This window comes from Dermacentor silvarum, chromosome 9, assembly GCF_013339745.2.
Source record: "Dermacentor silvarum isolate Dsil-2018 chromosome 9, BIME_Dsil_1.4, whole genome shotgun sequence".
NCBI classification, from domain to species: domain Eukaryota; kingdom Metazoa; phylum Arthropoda; class Arachnida; order Ixodida; family Ixodidae; genus Dermacentor; species Dermacentor silvarum.
The window spans coordinates 139,402,674-139,409,432 of NC_051162.1; positions in this window are offsets into that span (position 1 = coordinate 139,402,674).

The window sequence follows — 6,759 nt, forward strand, 5'->3', positions numbered from 1 at the left end:
AGAGGTATTGCCTGCCGGGAACTAAAACTTCGTACGCCCCTAGAGGCAGTTGCTGTCCGAGGGGTGTTGTTTGACAAGCTGGTCACTGTCAGCTCTATATACATCCCTCCCAATTATCAACTACATAAAACCGAATTCCAAAACTAGATAAATGAACTTCCGGAGCCATACATAGTTGTCGGAGATTTCAACGCACATTAAAAAACTACAGAAAAGTGGAGCTGTACAGAGTTGTACAGCTCCTCATATTATTGTGGGCGACTTCAATGCTCATCACCCCCAATGGGGAAGTGCAGTAATGAATAACCGAGGCAAAGCCCTGTCCGACTTTATGCACTCCCAGGATTTCGTCAATATCAACGATGGCTCCCCTACGTTTCTGCGTGGCACATCCTATATTAGCTGCTTGGACCTGACGTTTGCTTCCTCACGACTACAGTCCTCTATTAGCTGGTTCAGTGATGTGGAAACACATGGCAGTGATCACATACCACCGTATATCTGCGTGAAGTGGTTCGCACCTACTTCGTCTCAGGTGTGGTGCACAGACTGGCCCACCTTTAAGACATTCGTGGAGAATTCCTGTGCGGATCTCGAGTCACCAACCCAAATATATGGCTTGATCACGTCCGCCCTCGGTGAGGCCACGCGGAAAATATGTGCACCTACGCCGGGGTCTCCTATCGACGTGGAATTCGAGAGGTTACGCGCAGTTCGACGGCGCTCTGAAAGGAAATACAGAAGGACGAAATCTACGTACGATCTCGCCCTTTGTCGCCGAGCTCAACGACAAATAAAGCGCCATCTCGAGAAATTAGGAAGGAAGCACTGGAGGAAGTTCTGTTCATCACTGGATCCTCGCAAGCCGCTGTCACGTATTTGGCATGTAGTCAGGAGCCTTAGTTCTCCCCCACAAGAAAGGTACCCTTTCAGTGCTCTGGCCCTTTACCGGCGTCGCACTGGTGTAGAGGTAGCGGACGATTTCTACACGATGATTGTGGGCACAACTCGGCCAGCCTCAATTCAATTCGAGGTTTTTGCGCCACCTTCCCCCAGTGACCACCACGACTTGCTCTTTACGATGCCTGAATTAGAGGCTGCTCTTGCGTGGTGTCGCCATTCATCTGCCCCTGGTCCTGACGAGATTTCATATTCGTCTCTCTCTCACCTTGGCAGGACTGGTCGCACTGCGCTGCTCAATTATTACAATGACACATAGGTCACCGGTAGTGTTCCAGAGCAGTGGAAGATCAGCCGCCTGGTTGCTCTCTTGAAGCCAGGAAAGACTCCTTATGAGCTTACCTCATACCGGCCAGTTGCAATAGCCAGCTGTGTTGGAAAAGTTATGGAACGAATGGTCCTGGCGAGACTCGAATGGTTTCTGGAGAGAAATTATCTTTATCCGAACATGATGACCGGCTTTCGGCGAGGTCGTTCTTCGATTGACAGCGTCATTGACCTCGTTACGACAGTGGAACATGAAAAACATCGACGCCGACTTGTAGCCGCTGTTTTCTTAGACATCAAAGGGGCCTACGACAACATCCTTCATGAAGCCATTCTCGATGCCCTAGATGACTTGGGAATTGGCGGCCGGCTCTATCTGTGGATTGTGAGCTATCTCAGCGGCCGTTTCGTTTACATGTCCACGCCTGACGGAGAGACTAATCGTCATCAGGTATGTCGTGGAGTTCCTCAGGGAGGATTCCTCAGCCCAACATTATTTAATGTGGCCCTGATTGGCCTGGTGAGCGAACTTCCAGCTCACATCCACATCAGTGCATATGCAGATGACATCTGCATCCGGGCTTCTGGTACAACACGCCCACAACTACGTGCGAGATTACAACGTGCTGTGTCATCAACTTCACGATACATACGGCGTGAGGGTTTGCTCTTAGCTGCTGAGAAATGTGCTGTGGTTGCATTCACGCGAAAATCCGTCTGCCGCTATCCGATCTCCATTAACGGTGTTATAATACCTTATGTCTCCCACCACAGATTCTCGGGCATTATCATTGACCGTGGTTTGTCATGGTCGAGGCATGTGAATTTGTTGAAGCAAAAACTTAATCTGTTTTGCCATGTTCTTCGCTTCGTAGCAGGCATGAAATGGGGCCCCACGGAAGGCTCCCTACTACGACTTTATCAGTCTCTATTTATAGGCTACATTCGATACAGCCTCCCGATACTCTCAAACTTGAGTATTTCCTGCTTATGGACATTAGAGAGCATTCAAGCGCAGGCACTCAAAATATGCATCGGCTTGCCACGGCGTGTCTCCAACAAAAGCACAATTGAGGAAGCCCGCGTATGCCCATTATCGGTATACCTGTCCCACGAACCACTTCGAGTATATCTACGCTTACTTACACGACACCATTGCCATCCATTGACGTCGGTTCTACATGAGCGGTCGGACAGCAGTTTCACAAGTGCACTCCGCAGCCATCTACCCCACATAACATCAGGCTATGCGCTTCCATATGACCCCGTCAAACCACCGTGGGTGATGATTGAACCTTCGGTATGCGTGAACGTCCCCGGCATACTAAAGAAATCAATGGTTCCCGTTAGCGGACTACAACAACTTACTTTCGCATACATCTGGTCAGAATACCAGACCTATGTTCATGTTTACACAGACGGGTCCGCGTCATCAACGGCATCGACAGCAGCTGTGGTGATACCAGCCCAGCAGATGACTCGAGGTTTCATTCTAGATCATAATTCAACTTCAACCGCTGCAGAGCTTGTGGCTATACGGGAAGCGATTCGCCACATCTGCGGGAAAGACCTCAAGAGTGGTGCATTTTCACGGACTCAAAACCCGCGCTGCAAATTTTGAGATGCTTCCTGCGCCACACCGCATATCAGGTTCTGGCACTGCAGATCGCCGAGCTACTTTCATGTGCTCAAGAAAAACACCACCGCATAGTGTTCCAATGGATCCCAGGACACTGTGGGCTCAATGGTAATCAGATGGCCGATGCTGAAGCAAAGCACGCCCTCAGCAATGGCCTGAGAACTGTAGTGCCATTCTCTAGACGAGACATCACATGCCTCCTGTCGAAATTAATGAGGAGTGCGACGAAAACATACTGGGCCCAGCCAGACGCTCGTCACGTTCGCCTTAAAAGGCTGGATCCCGATATGCAATTTCCTGTTCTGCGTGGAATTCCACGCCCTCATACATGCTTGATACACAGACTGCGACTAGGCGTCGCTTTCACGCGCAAATATTTGCACATCATTGGACGGACAGACTCCCCGGAATGTTCAGTTTTTGGTGTTATAGAGACTATAGACTACGTGCTCGTGGTGTGCCCTGAGTATGCACGCGAAAGACTCACACTGGCAACCACCTTGAGGCATTTATATAATATAGACCACTGTCGGAGGACCTCTTGCTAGGCGCAGGGCCACAGAGTTGTCAGACAACAGAGGCAATGCATGCTTTTTCACGCTTCTTAGGCGACACGGGCCTGGACTCACGCTTGTGATAATCATTTGTGCAATGTGTCCTTTCACCTAGTTCTTCCCATTATCATCCCCCATTGTGACCCTCTTTCTTCTCCCTCCTCCCCTTCCCTACGTAGAGTAGCAGGCCAGATGCTCTATATTCCGGCCGACCTCTCTACTTTTTCACATCAATAAACTACTTCTTCTTGAACGGGACTCAATACCTCCATCGCGTTTCCACATGCTCCCTTCGTCGTTCTGTGCTTGTTAGCTTGGCACACTCTTTGAATGTGCCCTTTCGGTGGAGTCTCCAGCCCCGCATTAATTCTTTGTCCTCGGTGCCTAAATAAACTTCGTACTCACTCGCTTATCACATTTGAAACAAATGGCTGCAACGTGCGGGCACCGTCTGCTTGCATGCTTCACAGACCCGCAGTGGTAGCAATTTCCCTGCGTTATATCAGTTTCCCCAACCGCTCCGACTTTGTGAACGTCTGATACGCTTGATTCCGAAGCGTGCGCTTCTGCCACGCTCTTTTTCACCGCTTCCATGGCTAGCGCTCGTTCTACGGCTTTCTGGAAGGTTAGCTTGTTATCCTCCGTTAATAACACGCGCTGTATATCTTCTCGACACAGACCGCAGACAAAACGGTCCCGAAATGACTGATCGAGGTGCGGATTCAAAATCGCATGTCTGTGCCAATTTCCGCAACTGCGCAAAAAATGCCGAAATTGATCTAGTCTCAAGTTGCGTTCTTCTGTGAAATTTTGCGCGTTCGCTAATTACCGACGGCTTCGGTGACAAATGGTCACTGAGAAGTTTCTTTAAAGCTCGAAACCTTTAGCTGACGGCAATTCCGACGCGGCCAACGACTTGAGAAGGCATTACGTCATTTGGCCTATGAGACTCAAAAAAAGCGTGTACCTTGTCGTCCTCGGGGATACGGTTGACCTGAATAAACGATGACAAGCGTTCCTCGTACGATGGTCAATCTCTTCTGGACTCGTCAAAGGGCTCGATGTGTCCCAGTCGACCCACGATTGGCATCACTGCACCCGCCGCTGCCGGACCTTCCGTTGCCATGTCAGCTTTCCGAAGAATTGGTCAGAATTCCATCCTCGTCGTCAATGTCGTGTTTTCGTCGGGGGGAAACCGCAGACGAAGGAAGAAGGCGTAAGCAAAACCAAAAGTGGTTTATTGCATGACGGCTCGTAGTGGAATGCAGCACGGTGGCCACATGCCTGGGTTGATATAACAAGCTGTCGCGATAGTCGCGCTGCCGCTATGGCTCTAGCGGCGATGATAACACAACAAAGGCGATGGAGAACGCCTCGTGAAAGGCTTCATACGGGGAACGTGAACAACCTCAGCAGCACGGCAGCGGCGGTCATTTGGAACAATAACAGGTGCCACGCGATAGTTAGCCGGAGAGGTCTGCTCCAAGACTTTGTAGGGGCCGATGAACCGAAGCTGAAACTTGTCACACAACCCAGAAGTACGAACTTGTGTCCAGAGTAGCACTTCCTCGCCAGGGCGGAAGCACACGATGCGATTAGAGGTGTGGCAATTCTGTTTGCGGTCCTGTTGCCGTACTTCAGTGTTGTTGCGGGCGAGCTGGCGACAACGGCGAATGCGGGACACATATTCTTCCCAGGAGGATGGACATCGATTGACAGTCGGCGCGAAGAAAGAGACGTAAACACAGGAAGAGGGCGAACGACCCTAGACAAGGTAGAATGGCGAGTAACCGGTCGTGCGTTAAGCGGCGGCATTATACGCAAAAGTCACGAATGGCAAAATTGCGTCCCAGTTTCTGTGATCCGGTTCGATGTAATGGCTATCATGTCTGATAGCGTGCAATGAAATCCCTCTGTTAGGCCGTTCGCTCGCGGATGGTAACTGGAGGTAGTCTTGTGGGCGGTTCCGGAGGCTCTGAGTACTTCGTCTACGAGTTGCGAGAGGAACGCTTTTCTACGGTCGCTCAGGATGACGCGAGGAGCACCGTGATGCAGTACTAAGGCTTGAAGTATGAATGCAGCAACTTCAGAGGTTGAGGCAGAGCTTACACAAGCTGCTTCGGCGTAGCGCGTCAAGTGGTCAACGGCAGTCACAATCCATCGTTTACCGGTGAGTCACAGGAAGAGGACCGTACAAGTCAATTCCAACGACTTCAAATGGTTACAACGGACACGGAACCGGTTGCAGCTGTCCGCATGGGGCTGATGTAGGGAGATTTCGACGCTGACTAGTCAGTTACCAGGCACCTTCGCTACTAAAACGCGTACGTGATTTTGAAGATGAAATTATGGAATGTTCGAATAAATCATACAAAACGTTTCTCATTCTGAACAATATTGAGTTTGTCTGATTAGAACCGCAGTATAAATTGTTAGTCTTTTGTTTCTTTTGTTTTAAGGTTGTAGTTGGTCTGAAACAAAACGCATCGTACTCTGAGTGTTCTCTCGATTTCTCATATTTCTTGTAGAGATGTTCTGTTCCACGAAAATATTATTCTGTCTCGCGACACTCCAGTTGATTTCGGTATGTCTGCATGATACATGTTGCTGCCTACGGCCTGCGTGCCGAATTGTTGTGGGAGCAGAAGCCTTTGTCAGGCCACATGGCCTTTAGCTTCTGCTTCCTTTCTCTTGTAAACAGGAGAAATAAACTCATTCATTCATTCATTCTACTGGCCCGGTTTGTCCGCCAATGTAGCGAGGTTTCTGGTTTCCTGCGCCCTTTGTCAGCGTCGAAATCTCCCTACATCAGCCCCATGCGGACAGCTGCAACCGGTTCCGTGTCCGTTGTAACCATTTGAAGTCGTTGGAATTGACTTGTACGGTCCTCTTCCTGTGACTCACCGGTAAACGATGGATTGTGACTGCCGTTGACCACTTGACGCGCTACGCCGAAGCAGCTTGTGTAAGCTCTGCCTCAACCTCTGAAGTTGCTGCATTCATACTTCAAGCCTTAGTACTGCATCACGGTGCTCCTCGCGTCATCCTGAGCGACCGTAGAAAAGCGTTCCTCTCGCAACTCGTAGACGAAGTACTCAGAGCCTCCGGAACCGCCCACAAGACTACCTCCAGTTACCATCCGCGAGCGAACGGCCTAACAGAGGGATTTCATTGCACGCTATCAGACATGATAGCCATTACATCGAACCGGATCACCGTTTCGCCGTTGTCGCCAGCTCGCCCGCAACAACACTGAAGTACGGCAACAGGACCGCAAACAGAATTGCCACACCTCTAATCGCATCGTGTGCTTCCGCCCTGGCGAGGAAGTGCTACTCT